Source organism: Papio anubis, chromosome 4 (assembly GCF_008728515.1).
Source record: "Papio anubis isolate 15944 chromosome 4, Panubis1.0, whole genome shotgun sequence".
Taxonomy (NCBI): domain Eukaryota; kingdom Metazoa; phylum Chordata; class Mammalia; order Primates; family Cercopithecidae; genus Papio; species Papio anubis.
The window spans coordinates 50,311,384-50,329,320 of record NC_044979.1 but is presented as its reverse complement, the minus strand read 5'-3'; the positions used below and the strand labels follow the sequence as shown (position 1 = coordinate 50,329,320).

Here is a 17,937-nt window from a genome sequence, read left to right as displayed (position 1 = left end):
TTCCTGTAATAAAGTAAAAAGAAGGTTGAAACAAGACTATGAGTCAGTAGGATTATGAATGCAAAATAAATCAATTTTTCCAATTGATCAGTTAATTATAATTCTAAAAGCTATTCCAGAAATAGCTGATTCCACTTTGGTTCAAATTCTCCTTTTCTACCAGTTAACATGGAGTATCTTCATAAATGTCCCCACATGTTTCTATATATTTAGGAAATAGAATGATTTCCTAAAATTGGATACTAGGGTCCTATTCAAACTCAACATCCAATTTGAGGAGTAACTCATTTGCAGTCAAAACCGTGTACAAAGGACATTCAGGGCTGGGGACCCTTTCTTTAAAGAAAAAAAAGTTTTATGAAACTTTATGATGTGCCAGGAACATCTATATAATCACAGAGGTCCTGGTTACTAAGAATAGTTCAGTGACTGTAATGGGTTGGATTGTGGGTTAACAGCCACATACTCAAAGTTAACAGGAAGAAAAGAATATGTAAAGGAGTTACATGGGAATAAAAGGCTATTCCACAATACGATTCTCTGAATTACAATATTGCCTGCTACTGTGAGCTCTGCAGAGCTCAGAATTAAACGGGCTTGTAATGTATCTCCCTGGTTTTGAACATTCAGCGGTTTAGGTTTCCCCTAAATTGATGAGCCTCCAAAAGGCCACATTCTCAGTCTTGGATTGTAAAGCACAAGGACAAAAGCAATCCCACTCCCCTACTTCCTAGCTGTGTGGCCTTGGGAAAGTTACTTGGCTTCTCTAAGCCTTCATTTCCTAATTTTTAAAATGGGGTTGCTGTGAGAATTAAATGAGATGATACATGTAACATGTGCAGCGCCCTGCACATCTAAAGCTCTCAAAACCGGTTGGCTATCATTACCATTAAAGCAGAAAGTATCAGTTGCCTAACTCCATTTCAGTACTTCAGCAAGTACTGCCATTATTACAATATTTTAACAACAGGGCATGGTTAGCATGATGCAGTTCCATAAAGCAGCCCAGCCTGTGAGGTTTGTATTCAGCGGTTACCGTGTTTCTTTCCAGGACCACCCCAGGGGGAGCTCCTGGTGCAGAACCAATGCCTCCTGCCCCATTACACTTGGCTCCATCTCCTCCTGAAAAAGCCTGGGGCGAGGAAGGGCCCGGTCTCTTAGACCTGCACTTCTGAGCGTTAACCATTTGGGACTCGGAAAGGAAAAGAAAGCCTCCTTCTCAGGACAGTTCTGCGCAGGTGGTAGCCAAGGGCTGGAGCCCCTGGTGCGAAGACAGGGGCAGGAGAGAGGCGGGATGCGAAAGAAACGCCACCGCTCGGCGCCCTCCCTCGGTGCCCGCGGCGCAGGGGCCACCCTCCAGCGTACGAGGGACGAAGATGTGGCCGCGGGCGCGGGCGGGAGGGGAGGCGATCCGGGGAAGGAAGCGGCCTGTTCGCCAGCCCCGGGGCTCGGGGAGCCCTCTGGCAGCGCTTGCTGCCCTGAGGACACCGCTTTGGGAGAAATGATGACTCCCAGGCTCACCGTACCGCGACACCCCGTGCCCCTCCGCACTCTAGCAGATGCGGGCCGGGAGTGGCTGAGCTGGCCAACCGCCTGGGACCAGGATGCGGCGGCGCCCACCCGCGCGGCGTGGAGGGGGTCGGGGGCGGCGCTCCGCGCAGATGGCGCTCGCTGCGAGATGGATGCTCCAGGGCGGGTAATCACTCCTGGCTCAACACAGCGTCCCGGGCGGAGCGGATGCCAGATCCCACCGCTAAGAGCCTGGGCTGGGAAGGCAATCTTCCCAGGCAGCCCCCAGCCCGGCGCGCCAACCCCAACAAGTCCCAGCCCTTGGAGGTAGGGCGGGGCGCGGGGACGTCTGGGACCCGCACCTGTAAGACCGACAAAGCCCCCGCAAGCCCCCCACCCCTCTGTCCTCCGTGTCTCTCTCGTTATGCCTCGATTCCCCGAGCCCTTTCCAGGCAGCGAGAGTGGAGAAGCGAAGTCGGCCTCGCCCCCTGAACTCGGCGGTAGGCACAGGTGTAGGCACTTCCGAACAAAGCCCACGCCCAGATGTGTCCGCAGGGGCCGGAACAGGCACACGCCCGTGCGCTCCTAGCCCGGCCCCCGCGCTCCTCGCCCCGCCGGCACTGTGGCGTGACGCCCCGCGCCTCTGTGCCCAAGCCCGGGAAGCCCCCGTGCCGGGCCCGCAGGCTCTCCATGCCCAACTGCCCACAAGCAAGAGCTCTGGGCAGGGCTTCCCGGAAAGCGTGGGGTGCGGGCGCGGAGCAGAAGTTGGCCACAGACCGGAGCGGGTGGTGGGTGCCGGCGCTGCTGGATTTCAGCTGTGCCCTCACCCGAGCGCAGGTCCCTCTGCTCCCTCTCGGCGCCCGCGGCAGCGTTGGGGGCCTGCAGGGGAGAAAGGAGTTGGAGATCTGCTTCGCCCCTCCTGCAGCGCTGCCAGCCGGGTGAGTGCTCGGCTGAACCCCCCGCCAGTGTCCCAGTGACAACGCAGCAGCCTCGCGCGTCCTCCTCCGCTCCGGCCGTCACCCCCGAGCAGGACCCAGTGTCACTGCCAGACGCGCAGGGAGCTACTTACGTTCTCGCGCCGCGCCCACCGCTCAGCTGTGGCGTGACTGCCCAGGACCCTGGACCGTCGGTGTCCTCCGTTCTCGATGAAGCTGTCCCCTCTGGCTGCCCCAGCCAGGCCCCTGCGCCGTCCCCCGCGCCCGCGCGTCTGAGGCTCGGACTGCGGCGCGCGTCAGCCAGCGACCCCGGCGAAGCAAGGCTGGCCCCGCGCCGGCGCGCGCCCCCGCCGCTCCCGCCCTCTCCGCTCCCCCTCCCCGCGCCGTACACTTGCCACTCCCGGCTCTCCTTTGCGTCCTCCCGTCCCCCTCCCCCGCACTCCTCCCGGGCGTCCCCCGCCTCTTCCCCTCCTGGCCAACCCCCTTTCGCCCTGCTGCTGCGACTGCAGCAAATAGGCTCCAGCCGCCGGCGCCTCGAGGGACTGGGTGGCCCCTCACCTGAGCGGCCGCGCCACCGCCAACCTCCGTCAGCCTGCGAGCGCGGGTGGGGGTGCGGGGACGGAGGGCGGGAGTGTTCCGGGGCTAGGGTGACTGAGATTTTGCTACAAAAGATGTTCCAGAAAATGGGTAGTTTTTGAATGCCACTCTCATGGGTTTAGCTTTCTGTGGGAGGTCTGTGGTCATCTAGTTTTTTCTTTTTTAAAAAGCACTTTCTTCGAAATTCATCGGTTGGGGTGGTTGAGATTGGGTGAGTAGTTTTTTGGGATTTTGTTTTGTTTTGTTTTTGCAACCGTTCTTTCCAAACACCCCCCTCCCCCAGAAAAAAGAGCCTTTAGCATAAGGCGGTTGCTGTCTATCCGCGGTAGAAATTGGGTCTTCCGGTCCCAGGGAATAGTGTTAGTTCGGATTAGCGTATTTCCAGATGTGAGAGAGTATTACGGACTTTTTTTTTTTTTGGCAATGTAAATCGAGAATTAAGATTTTTCCAACTGTGTAGTATTTGAGTAAACACACTGCTTGCTGCATAGTTCGGGCGCCGGAGCCCACTCTTCACTCCATCCTGGATGGTGTTCAGGATCCTTAGCCTGACCCTTGGGTCCTCTGTAACCTACTCCGGTCTGCACACCAAATTACTTGTCTGCTGGGTATCACCCGACTTGACCACTTACAGCAGGCTCCAGCTCTTAGTGGGCTCAGCGGAGCCTTGATTCCTTCAGTTCTCTATTTCAGGAAAACATTTTCTGAGCTCCTCACCACCCCACCCCACCTCGCCATCCTCCACCCCCAGCCTCCAGGGTGCTAGGGCAAGATTCAGGAATGAAAAAGGTCTTGACAACCCCAGTGCTCTGTTCTAACCTCAACTGGAACTTGCACCCTCAGCTCACAGCATCTGCATGCAAGTGAGCAGCCTTCTTTCCTTCTCCTTCTACTGCCATCCTCTCCTCCTCCTCCAGCCAGATGTGCTCTGGCCTCACAGAGCTTCCCTCAGTTCCTGAACCAGCATGGTCTCTGGCTGCTGGGTCATTGCACAAGTTGTTTACTCAGTCCCATCAGTGGTTCTTCTCACTCCGGTCCTTACCCAACTACCATTCAGGTGGGTACTTTGCCCCTCTCAACGAATTGTCCAAATTTTCCTCTAAAATACCTTAAAAAAAAAAAAAAAAGATTCCACGAACCCCCTACTTGAAAGTCTGGGCTGGTGGGCTGGTTCACTATTGCCTACAAAGTAAATTCCACATCTCCTGGTGTGCCTCTTTACAATCTACTCCTAACTTAGCTCTCCATTTTCCATAACCCTAAGCCTCTGCATGTGAGATTCCGCCTATGCAGGAGGAAGGAGAACGTTCGTTCATCTCCTTTTCATTTGGCAAACTCTTGTTCATCCTTCGGAGCCTTATCTGGTTGTTATCTCGTCTGTAAGGACTATTATAATAGTGCTGGTCACCTTTTAATGATCTGTTTGCATGTCTGACTCCACAAAATTTCACTTCTTTGACAATTTGTCTTATTTATTTTTGTGTAACCACATTTCTGGTTAATACAAATGAAGCCACAGATAACCATAATCAGTTCTCACTGCCCCATCATTTCCCCCTGTGTAAAAGACTTGCGGCCCCTCTGTTCCTTCCCCACTGTAGTAATTGCAGAGGTTGTCCTGCCTGTCCTTCCCATGTCCTTCTACCTCGTACTCTGGTTTTCCAAGATTGCCCCTCACCCCGGCCACTGTGAAACATTGATTTCTGGTCCACATTATTTTCCAGTGAATGCCATAGGGCAAACCTGTGAAGTGGGAAAATGACACCCTACTCTCTTCAGTTCTTGCCCTGGTTCTGTGTAGTAATTTATCCCCTGGGTGCTGAAGCAACATTGCTTGTGTTTTCCTGTGTTACAATCTCATAAAGACCCTCCTTAAACAGCTCCTTGAACTTCTGCTTAGAATTGTTCTTTCTCTTCAGGCTCCAGTCCTGGTCCATGAAGCCAGGATGAGGCAGACAGGATTTGGTCCTGGTGAAGTCCGGGTTAGTCCTGATGCCTGGGAGACTACTTAGGCTATTGGGGGTTGCTGAAAGAATAAGGACAGAAATGGAATCTCTCTCTCTCTCTCTTTTTTTTTTTTTTCATGCAAGTGATGATTTCTCTAGTTACAGTTTCACTTATCTTTACAGGTAGAATAACAATACTTAATACATAAGGTTATTGTAAGAAAGCACTGGACAGTATCTAGGACATAATAGGTGCTCAGCAAATTCTAGTTTAAACAGTATTTGATAAGATGTCTGTAATATAAATATATGCTTGAATAAAAAGTACAAAGCCAGAAGAGGGAAAGCTCTGGAGAAGATAGGAACCACAGTGATAGTACAAAACAAAAATTAAAATTAAGTAATTTGAGGCCTGGTGCGGTGGCTCATGCTTGTAATCTCAGCACTTTGGGAGGCTGAGGTGGGCAGATCACCTGAGGTCAGAGTTCGAAACCAGCCTGGCCAACATGGTGAAACCCGGTCTCTACTAAAAATAAAAAATTAGCCACGTGTGGTGGTGCATGCCTATAATCCCAGCCACTGGGAAGGCTGAGGCAGGAGAATCACTTGAACCTGGGAGGCAGAGGTTGCAGTGAATAGAGATCACGCCACTGCACTTCACCCTGGAAGACAGAGTGAGACTCCATCTCAAAAAAAAAAAAAAAAGTAATTTTGATACTACGTAATAATTGTAATAATATAAAATTATTATATAGTTCTGATTTCCAGCTTATTACTTCAGCTGCACTGCAGCTCTACATTGCTGGGGATTCATCTCCTGAGGGAATGAGCAACAGGAAGAACAAACTGAGGCTTCAAGAGGAGCTGAAATGAAGGGAGCATGGGAGGTGGGGATAGAAAAATGTTCCACAATTACAAGGATGGCGGTATGGGCAAATAGACTTTCTAATGCAGTCTGTTTGACCTTGGTGATGCATGAGGCTGTCTTATTTGGCTGCACTTTCCTGGTGATATCCACAGCTCACCTCCTTACCCTAACTGCTTGCTGCTATCCCTTTCCCATCCCTAAGCCTTATCCTCCCCCTATTACCATGCCTGACTCCAACCTCAAACCCAGCTGAGGACTAGGAATAAGGTGTGTGTCCTCATCATATAATAGTAGAATTTTCCATATGCCCAGTACTGTCGTAAGCAATTTGCACTTATTAACTCATCTATTCTGACAAAAATCCCATTCAGTAGGCACTAGTATCATCCCCCTTTTAGAAAATAAGGCAAACAAAAAAAAAAGAAAAGTTAAGTAACTTGCAGAGGTCACACAGCTATCTGCAGAGATGGGATTCAAGTCCCGCATTATGATTCCAAAGTTAAGTCTTAACCAATCACTGTGCCGTGCTGCCTATCAATGACAACACACCAAAAGTTTCATTGTTTTGATAGACACATCAGAATGTCACTGTGTTCAAACAGCTACATCAGAAAGTCATGGAGCCCCCCAGTGGTACCTGCAGTGAATATTTTAGCCTTTCTCTTTTCCTCTTCTTCTGCAGTCCTGTCTCTTTTTCTCAGAGTTCTCCCTCCCCTCTTTTCATCTTCCACTTTTTTTTTTTTTTTTTAACGCCTTGCCTTATTTTCCATCTCAATTTTCTTAATCCACATGCATGCTGCAGGCCTCCCAGGGGAGGTAGTACCATTGGTCCTGTCCTAAAACCTAATGTTAAATTCAGCAAAACCTAACATGGACCCAGCAATGCTAGTAATGAGCGTGTTGCCTTGCTGTAAAATGAAAGAATTGGGCTAAGTGAGCACAAAAGTTCTTTTTCAGCTGTGTCATTTTTTGATTTTGGTGATAACCAAGAGCATTTTTTTGTTGTTGTTGTTGGCTCCTCTAGTAAAACTCAGATAAAAGCTGGCTGAATTCTGGTAAGAATGACTGAAGCACTAGAAAAAAAAAAAAATTCCTATCATAGTATAACATGTTGTTTGCTGGAAGAGTGGCTTATACCAGTATCATCATTATCTTAATATAATAGGTTATGGATGGGCAACATGCATTAGATTTCTGACAGGCATATGGGAAATGTAGGTATTTTTGTTTGTCTGTTTGTTTTGTTTTTTGAGACAGCATCCCACTCTGTCCCCCAGGCTGAAGTGCAGTGGTGTGAGCTCACTGCAACCTCCGCCTTCTGGGTTTAAGCGATCCTCCTGTCTCAGCCTCCCGAGTAGCTGCAAATGTAGTAATTTTTAAAGCCCTTCTATTTGAAAGGGTATTATAACCCAATATTGTCCAAAAGCAGAGTTGTTATAATGGAAGGCTTTCTAAACTGGTTCCCAGTGACATTCTCCTCCTGATATTCTTCCTTATGTGATATCTCCTCCCCTTGAGACTAGACCTAGTGACTCCATTCTAACTATCAGAATATGGCAAATGTAGTGCGATGTCACTTCTTATATTGGGTTACAAATCACTCTGGTTTCTGTCTTGCTGTCTTGCTCTTTTGCTTGCTTGCTTGCTTGCTTGGAGGGAAGCCCGCTGCCATGTTGTAAGCTGCCATATGGAGAGGAGAGGCTCTTATGGCAAGGAACTGAGAAGATCCTGTGGTCAACAGCCTGTGAAGAACTGAAGCTCTCAGTCCATCAGCCCAAAAAGCATCTGAATCTTGCCACAGCTTTATGAATGAACTCGAAAGCAGATATGGTGCTGGATAAAGAAGCAATTGTCAGACAGATGAGACATCGGTATGACTTGACCAAAGTTAACCTCAGCAGCTCTTAGCGCCATACCCCAGGTCACACTGAGCTCCTAGAGCCAGGCCTGGGTTGACCGTTCACTGTACTCTGCCCAGAGCTGGTCCTTTTTCTTCTTGGATGCCAGTGACAGTCTCAGCTGGCCCATACCTCTTGCAGCCTCACAGTGGGTGATTATTACTCACTATGGATTAGGATATGTGCCTATGTATTTGTAATATATAAATAATAGGATATGCAGTTTCATACGTCACCTGACCAGTAAGCAATGGACAGTTTCCACAGATGCGAAACACCAATTGCTCTCCCATGCTTCTCCTCACCATCTGCCACACCACCGCAGAATTCTATTTGCCACTCTGGTGCCATTTGGGCACGTGTCAAACAGAAACCAGAAATTTGAAACCCAATCATTGCCTGATGCTTAGCAACACAGCATCCCTACACCTATTGAAAAGATGTAATGCTCAAGCAATTGGAGGAAAATGTGACCTTAGTGGCGGCTATATGTGGATTTCTTCTCTGGGAGCTTATGAGTCACTAAGATCTTATGCTTGGCTCAACCCACGTTGAGCCATGCTTGGGGAACCAAGTTGGAAAGAGAAGGAACATTTTCAGCGATAATAACCATGTTCCTGTAGCCAACTTCTCCATCTGTTCCTACAGTTTCTGTCTACAAGAATGTACAAAGGTTCTGCTGCATAGATTTAAGACTAGCCAAGGTCAGTGTGCAATCAGCCATTGCAGATGAGGTCATCAAGGACAGGGAATTGCAGCTCTGGAAAACAGAGATGCTGAGAAACACTCTGATATGTGCCCTTCATTTCTGGCTTAAGGGGGAAACAGACAATAGGTACAATGAAGACGAATTCACTGTGGAGGGAAGAAAGGAAGCGGCTTTAGAAATAATACTCTTGAGTATAAATGAATGGTGTACTCAAAAGCTTTCTTATTTGGCTGTTTTGTTGCATTTTAAAACAGAAAAGTGATCTTAGATTAATGCACACTGACATTGTACTTCTGTTTATGTTTTATTTTAAGCATCAATTTAAATTTTACTTTAAGTTTTTCAATATATTTTTGAAATTGTGGTAAAATACACATAACAAAAAGTCTTCCATCTTGGCTCATGCCTGTAATACCAGCACTTTGGGAGGCTGAGGTGGGTGGATCACAAAGTCAGGTGTTTGAGACCAGCCTGACCAACATGGTGAAACCCCGTTTCTACTAAAAATACAAAAATTAGCTGGGCGTGGTGGCACATGCCTGTAATCCCAGCTACTCCAGAGGCTGAAACAGGAGAATCGCTTGAACCCGGGAGGCAGAGGTTGCAGTGAGCCGAGATTGCGCCACTGCACTCCAGCCTGGGCGACAGAACAAGACTGTCTCCAAAAAAACAAAAAAACTTCCATCTTACCATTTGTAAGTGTACAGTTTAGTTGTGTTGAGTATATTCACATTGTTATGCAATCATCACTACATTTTATCTCCAGGATTCTTTTTATCTTGTGAAATTAAAACTCTATACCCACTAAACAACAAACTCCACATTCCCCTTTTCCTTTAGGCTCTAGTAACTACCAATCTACTTTCTCTATGGATTTGACTACTCTAAGTACCTCATATAAGTGGAATAATACCGTATTTGTCTTTTTGTGATAAGTTTATTTCACTTAGCATGATGTCCTCAAGGTTCATCCATGTTGTAGCATGTGTCAGAATTTCCTTTCTATTTAATAATACTCTATCATACATATATATCACACTTTGTTTATCCATTCATCTGTTGATGGACACTTAATTGCTTTCACCTTTTGGCTCTCACGAATAATGCTGTTATTAACATGGGGTTATGAATATCTTTCTGAGATCTTACTTTCAATTTTTGGGAATATATACTCGAGGTGAGACTGCTAGATCATATGGTTATTCTAATTTTTTTTAGGAACCACCATATTGTTTTTCATAGTGGCTGCACCATTTTACATTGCACACCAACTGTGCACAAGGGTTCCAAATTCTCCACATCCTCGCCAACACTATTTTGTTTTGTTTTTGGAGAGTAGCCATCCTAATAGATGCAAGGTATTGAAATATTTTTAAATGTCAAAAATTCACAAAATACAAGCAAATTCAGTATTTTAGAAAGCCCTGCTCTACCCTGGACCCTGTGCTTTAAGAAAGCCCTGTTCTGACCCTCCTAGAGGTAATGCTACCATCTCCTCCTTCTAGAACATATCTGGGTACCTAGGATCCAAGAATTCTGTAGGGACTTGGAAAAGCCCCTTCCCCACATAACAGACAGTGGGCTGCTCTGCTGGTATACACAACAGAAAGCCTCATAGACAGCTGATGCAAGGGTGTGGGGATGGTTTGCAGGATGTTGATATAACTTGCTTGTGGGTTGGAAAGTTCACCCAAGTTTGCTTGAAGCTTTTGAAAGTTCAGGACTAAGTCGGGTGGGCCATGGACTGGCTGTTTCCATGTCACCATATTCCAGCACAGAATTCTGAAGAGTCTGAGAATTCTCAATTCAAACCTGGACTTCCAGGTCTTTATGATTATATGTTTGTCAAGATAAGACAGAAAATATACCTTTTAAATATTTAACACAAAACTTGTTACCTCCTGTGCGCTCTGTTGAGGGACTTTAGAGAAACTAGATACAAAACTGGACAACAATGAAATCCATTTTGTTCCATTTGTGCCGTGGTTTGAATGGTCCCCCAAACTTCATGTCTTGGAAATAATTCCCAATGCAATGGGAGAGGGGTGCAAATGAGGGGTATCTAGGTCATGAGGGCTCTGCCCTCATAAGGGAACGTAGTTGTTGTGAGAGTAAGTTTGTTAGAGCCCAATAAAAATATTCAATCTGACAAAATGAAGATTCCAAATTAGAAGGAATCCTATGCAGCCATAAAAAAAAAAGAGATCATGTCTTTTGCGGGAACATGGATGGAGCTGGAGGCTATTATCCTTAGCAAACTAATGCAGGAACAGAAAATGAAATACCATATGTTATCACTTTATATAAGTGGGAACCGAATGATGAGAACTTATGAACACAAAGAAACAACAGACACTGAGGTCTACTTGATGGGGGAGGGTGGGAGGAGGGAGGGGAGCAGAAAAGATAGTTATTGGGTACTGGGCTTAATACCTGGGTGATGAAATAATCTGTACGACAAACCCATCTGCTATAGAATTAGCAGATGTTGGTCAAAAAGATTATTCAAAGCTCATTCTCAGGCAAAAGAAACCTTTTATTCTGTGCCCAGAAGGCCCATACTGAGTCCGCCTATGACACCAAACAGTATGAATGAAATTTACCTTAGGCATTAGGCGAAAGGAAATGTGCAATTTCTGTTGTTTAGAAGGTCTCCCAGCTCACACTCAGGAAAAAGGTCCCAGTTGTGATTCTACTTACCAGCACAAGGGAGAAGCCCCATTTTGTATCTTGAAAATAAATTCTTTCAAAAAGTACATTTTAAAGCATTTGCATTTCTCCCATTTCCCTATAATTGTGTAAGGCAGATGATTCAGTTAAGCCTAACTTAAGAAAAATATTAAGGACTTACAATGTGTCTATAATAGCAGCACGCCACAAGCTGTGAGGTATTTCTAAGCAGCATATGGCAAATTGAGTTGGGAATGCATAATATAGTTAGATAAAACAAAGAAAACTATGCAATTTCAATTATTTACTGCCCAATGAGGACTTTCCCTCCTTTTGCTCTCAAACTTCAGAAAAAAGCAAATACAATAGTTTCAGGTGCATGTTTTAATATTGAGTTTGTGACTTTTGCAGGTGTTTTCAAATGATTGCAAGGCTTAACATTCTGGTGCATACAAGATATATATATATATATGTATTTTAAAGTAACTTTTTGGTTGTGAAAATTACTCAAAAGAGGGTTGGAGTTGAGCTCTTAATCTCACTTGAGCTTGATTACGCTTGTGATGAACCAGATGTCGCGGTTCTTTCCTGGGTGCTATTGCAGACACATACCAGATTAGGACATAGCTACTTTCCCATGCTCAAAAAATGAGAATGGTAAAAAACCATATTACAAAATTCTATACTATCTAAACTTCATCAAGACCTTTGAAGTATGTATATTCTTGTAACACTCTACATGCATATAAAAACCAGATATTTGCATTATATACTAACATCGTCTAGAGTTCTACCACTTCTACAGTTTTTGAGTGTCAGCTTTGGGCATTTTTTTTCACATAATTCAACATAGGAAATGGAAGCATAAGGGCATGTTTAGATGTGTATGGATTAACTGCATCCTGATACCAAACGTGTTCATTCAAAACTAGCAAAATAACAGCACCTGCGATTTACAAGACTGGGGTTTCAATGATTAAAAAATAGAAAAAAAAAATTGTAGTTTTAAATAACTCTCAATTCTACTGGCATTATTTTCAAAAACTTGTGTTCTCAAGACCAAATCTGAAAGGCAGAGTGTGATATAAATTACACTGACTTTGTTTACCTTTTTCAATTTGAAAAACTTTTGATTAAGAATTCCCTAGGGTGTTCATAATTACCATAAATACAAAAGCACAATGACTGTTCTCCTACAACATTTTCAAAAATGTGATCCAAATGTACAAAACAGAATGAAAGACACTTGCTTTTTCAAGATTCCTACAGGTGAATGTGTATTCATATAGACGACACAGAACTTGCCACAAGACGTTTGGTGGCTTCTTTTTTTCCTTTTTAGTATTATGTTGCTTGGTCAAGGTATGGACTATTTTTAATTGCATTCATGTTCTTTTAAAATTACTTTGATAGCCAACTTAATTAAAATACTACTTTAAATACTTTTCTAGACCAAGGCATGTTGGGCATACTGTGCAATATAAGATGATATAACCTTCTTTTCTTCTCAGATAATTGGACAGAATTTTGGATTGTTGTTGATCACTTTATCTTTTACAAACATAGTCAGTAGTAGTGTCTGCTATAAGAAAGAGTGCCACCCTACTCACAGGAGCAAAGACATGGAATCAACCTAAATGCCTACCAATGACAGACTGGATAAATAAAAATGTGGTACATACACACCATGGAATACTATGCAGCCTAAAAGAGAACGAGATCATGTCTTTTGTGGGAACATGGATGGAGCTGGAGACTATTATCCTTAGCAAGCTAATGCAGGAACAGAAAACCACATTATCACTTACAAGTGGGAGCTAAATGATGAGAACTTATGAACACAAAGAAGGAAACAACAGACACTTAGAGTCTACTTGATGGGGAAGGGTGGGAGGAGGGAGAGGAAGAGAAAAGATAAATTATTGGGTACTGGTCTTAATACCAGGGTGATGAAATAATCTGTACAAGAAACCCAACTGACATGAGTTTAGCTATGTAACAAAGCCTTCAAATGTACCCCCACACCTAAAAGTTAAAAAAAAAAGAGCACTACCAAGTAGCACTTGTTAACTATTTTATATTCTATTAGATGGGTACATTATCTTGGTTTGATCTTTGAAAATTGCCTAAGTAGTACACATAAATTATTTAAATGTGATGTAGATTACATTACAATATCTGAAAGGATATTAAAGTATTTGTAATTCTAGAAAATTTTTGAAAGATTGCTATATAGACATGTTAATGATATGGTTTATGATTTTCCATTGATATTGAGGAAGCAGTCGAGAAATATGACTTTTCTCGCTATCATCTCAGTGCTACTATATAAAATAGGAATAATGATGGTACCTGCCTCGTAAGGTTGTTGTGAAGATAAATGGCAATAAATGTTAGCTACAACTATTACTGGAACATTCAACCATTTTGGACCATATAACCTGTTGCTATTCAATCAGACCGAAGTCCTTAAAATACCATCTCAAAATTTATATTGTTCAGAGGCAAGGAATGAATCTATATTAAGAATGTTAAAGATTTTTATCATGAAGATAAGTCAACGTTACAGTCAACACTTTATCAAAATAATTATCCAAGCTAATAATGCATATCTGTGAAGTGTAATGAATTTCAATACACTCGCATCAAGCTGAATAAAGGTTATAATAAACAAAGCAATCAGTGTGACTTCTGAGAGAGACATTGATCAAACCCTTGGACCAACACAGCCAACAGTTTAGCCCAGGGACATCTGTACTCTATGAATCTTTTTTGGATGGTAGATAGCTCCTGCCAGGAACAGAACAAACTGTTTTTTTAAATGTGATCCCCTTCTTCCTATTTCCTAGTCAGGGAAGAGTAATTGCCATAGATTTGTTCCAAAAAAGTGAGATTAAGTGAACAGTTTGATTGTATTTAAACTTGGCAAAAAAAAAAAAAAAGGAAAAGGAGCAATGAATGCAAAAATAATTCAGCTGGGATTGATCTGGAATGGAATTTTACAAATGGTTTATGCACCCTAACTGGGCAAAGTATACCTTCAATTTCTCATGGAAGAAATTCATTACTTGCATTTTATGGATGAGTAGCTCAGAGTTTCTAAAAGGGAGAAATGTTGGTATTTTGGGTGGAAGAATTATTCATTACGAGGGGCTGTCCAATGCCCAGTGTATCCCATTTATTTATTATCTGTCTCCTGGAGTACTAAATGCTGGTGATTCCCCCAGACAATCTCCCTTCTCCCCACTCCCAGATTTGCAAACTTTCCAGGAGATGGGTAAGACCACTGTGTTATTAAATGAAGAGATAAAGAGGAGTATTCACATAATTTGATGTTATAATAATTTTTTTCCAAAAAAAAAAAAAAAAAAAACCCTCTGAAGTTACGAAGACTGAGAGGACATTTACTGAGACAAGTACATTTCTTCACTGATTAAACCCCAAATTTCACAGATTCAGTTTAGTAAACTGGATTTGAAGTCACTTCACAACATTCCAGCAAAGGACATTCCAGGAAAGAGAGATAGGAAGAGTTCTGGCTAAGACAATGGACTGGTCCTAGCTCTATTGCTCTCTAGCTGTAATTATCTTGGGCAACTTTTCTAACAAAGGGATAATACTGCTATTCACCTTGTAGGCTTATTGTGACAATTTAATGTAACCTGCTGAGCTCAGTTCCTGGTACTCAGCAAGCACTCAAATGTTATCTATGTTCTAGTCACATTACTGGCACGGACGCTTGTGAAATATTCAAAAGTGTGACTAGGCCCATTTCTAGGGCATAGCGGGTTATGTACAATTCTGAACTTCAAACTTCAGAGATCCTAGCTACCCCGGTAATCAGCAGCTCAGCTGTTACTAGTTGCTGGGGGAAAAAAAGCTCAAAGGGAGCCCCTCCCTTCTACCACCAAAACAAAGTTGTAAGATTCCCCTTTATTCCCTCAGACTGCATACTTTTGTGACTCCCTTTCCCCTCAAAAGATTCCTTTCAGGCCCGGCTCAGTGGCTCATGACTGCAATCACAGCACTTTGGGAGGGTGAGGCAGGCAGATCACCTGAGATCGGGAGTTCGAGACCAGCCTCACCAACATGGAGAAACCCCGTTTCTATTAAAAATACAAAAAAATTAGCCAGGCGTGGTGGCCCTAGGTACTCGGAATCCCAGCTACTCGGAAGGCTGAGGCAGGAGTATCGCTTGAACCCGGAGGTGGAAGTTTCAATGAGCCGAGATCGTGCCATTGCACTCCAGCCTGGGCAAGAAGAGCAAAACTCCATCTCAAAAAAAAAAAAAAAAAAAAAAAAAAAAAAATGTGGCTTAGGAGGAAGTAGTGCATAGTGTAATTATAACCCAGGCCCGGCTCTCTCCACCCTCTAGGGGAAATCCCATCTAGCCCAAATGCCTCTAGGGACAACTGTATCTGAAGTTTTTTTTTTTTTTTTGAGACTGTGTCCCACTCTGTCGCCCAGGCTGGAGTGCAGTGGTGCGTGGTGCGATCTCGGATCACTGCAACCTCCGCCTCCCGGGTTCAAGCAATTATCCAGCATCAGTCTCCCGAGTAGCTGGGATTACAGGAGCATGCCCACTTTTTTTTTTTTTTTTTTTTTGGAGACAGTTTCACTCTTTTTGCCCAGGCTGCAGTGCAATAGCGTGATCTCGGCTCACTGCAATCTCTGCCTCCCAGGTTCAAGCGATTCTCCTGCCTCAGCATCCTGAATAGCTGGGATTATAGGCACCCACCACCACACCCAGCTGATTTTTTTGTATTTTTAGTAGAGACGGAGTTTCACCATGTTGGTCAGGCTGGTCTCAAACTCCTTACCTCAGGTGATCCACCCACCTCAGCCTCCCAAAGTGCTGGGATTACAGGCGTGAGCCACCGTGCCCGGCCTAATTTTTGTATTTTTAGTAGAGATTTCACCATCTTGGTCAGGCTGGTCTCGAACTCCTGACCTCAAGTGATCCGCCTGCCTGTGCCTCCAAAAGTGCTGGAATTACAGGTTGAGCCACTGTCCCTGGCTGTGAAGTACTATTTTTAATAAAGAATAGTATCTGCAACAAGAATGGAACTGAAATATTACCAGTACACCATTTACTATAGAAATAAGACTTCTGGGACACTCAGGAAAACCTGAGCATTAAAACAATTTTTATTCTATATTTTGAAGACATGAGTTGAGGAATTTTTTATATTTATAAAATAGACCATTCTTCCTCTTTGCCTTTTTGAAAAGGGCAAATATTTTACCTGTATAAGACTGAAAATTCTTTTTCACATCTCTTCCTATTGCTGTTCTGTATTATTTGCAGAATTTACTTTTTGGGTTCCTTTGGATAAAGCAAGCACTGGCCTTGTTATAAAATGAGGGTTATCTCAGGTGAATTACAGTTCTTCAGATAACCAGTTTCAAATACAAATGAGGACAAGAACGGCTGAAAACTGGTGCACCACACATCTGGGTTTGCCTTTTGTTCGAGAGTGAAAAGAGCTAAAGAAATAGGGATGGCACGGCGCATATGTAGGCGCCATGCTACATGGCTTATATTAGGTGTCAGTACAAAAAGGACTGAGTTGTATACATGGGAAACTTAAAAAAAAGAAAAAAAAAAAAAAAAAAAAAAAAAAGCCATGGCCAGAGTTCACTTGTGTAATGCATTATTTAAGAAAGAAATAAGTCAAGCACAAATAAGGGAAATAGTTAACTTCAGCTTTAAGACAGATGAACTATATCAGTTTAAGACTAGACTGACCTCATGATGAGGTGCAAACATGTAAATATGCATAAATATTACTTTATCGTGCTTGAAATTTGCTTTATTACGAAGAATTCCCAGAAATATTCTGATTTCCAATTATTTGTATTTTTCTTGCATTTACAAGTTCTTAGCTGCATGTTATTATGTAATATTTGTGGTCTGAAAGGACTATTTTATATTATCTTTAGAAATCATTGGTAGTTTCCTATTTTATACTATATCTAAAGTTGATATAACTCAGATGTTAGAAAATTTTACAGCTAGCTTTCCTCATTTTACAAATGGGATACGCAAAGTCTACAGACATTTATCTTCCTCAAGGTCACAAACAGAAGGGTTCTTGCAGCAAAAACAGGATTAGCATCCAGACTCTCAACTCCACTCCTTGAAACACATCTCACAGCCTCTGTGAACTGACATTGCAAAGAAGCAGTATGACTATCTGGGCAACCGGGTCTAGCTTTGGTTTATATGTCTAAAACAAGCGGCACTTACCTTTGTTTCATTTTTCTTGAGAAATCTAAATATTCCATGTAAGGATTTATGTGACAAATAGATACAACAAAGATGAATTTGTTTGGCATAAACAATGTTCCATGTAAGTGCATCTTATCAACTTCTGTGAAATCCAGACAGTTCAAAGGAGTTAAAAGAAAGGTAACTTCTTTTTGTTTTTTTGAGACAGTCTTGCTCTGTTGCCCAGGCTGGAGTGCACTGGCACTATCTCGGCTCACTGCAACCTCCGTCTCTCAGGTTCAAGCCATTCTCCTGCCTTAGCCTCCCGAGTAGCTGGGACTATAGTCGTGTGCCACCATGTCTGGCTAATATTTGTATTTTTATTAGAGACGGGGTTTCACCGTGTTGGCCAGGCTGGTCTTGGACTCCTGACGTCAGGTGATCTGCCTGCCTCGGCCTCCCAAAGTGCTGGGATTACAGGTGTGAGCTACCATGCCATGCCCTAACTTGTAATTTTTAAGCATACTGCTGCCAGGTGTATTCAAAGGCTAAAGAGGAGCTACATTATGAACAAAAATTAATTTTAAAATGACA

General features: G+C 43.5%; 1 protein-coding gene across 40 annotated transcripts in view; it reads right to left on the bottom strand.

Moving 5' to 3' along the window:
* Positions 1-2,769, bottom strand: part of NRCAM (neuronal cell adhesion molecule) — a 304,888-nt gene extending 302,119 nt beyond the window's left edge. For 17 of the 40 annotated variants that reach the window (XR_004183176.1, XR_004183177.1, XM_009203685.4 and 14 more), the window contains exon 1: positions 2,579-2,734. The gene's annotated coding sequence lies outside the window, so the exon portion shown is untranslated. Of the gene's footprint in view, positions 1-2,578 lie in introns of all 40 variants that reach the window. The other 23 variants (XR_004183175.1, XR_002521138.2, XM_021936170.2 and 20 more) reach the window with 5 other exon arrangements.
* Between the last annotated feature and the right edge of the window lie 15,168 nt (positions 2,770-17,937).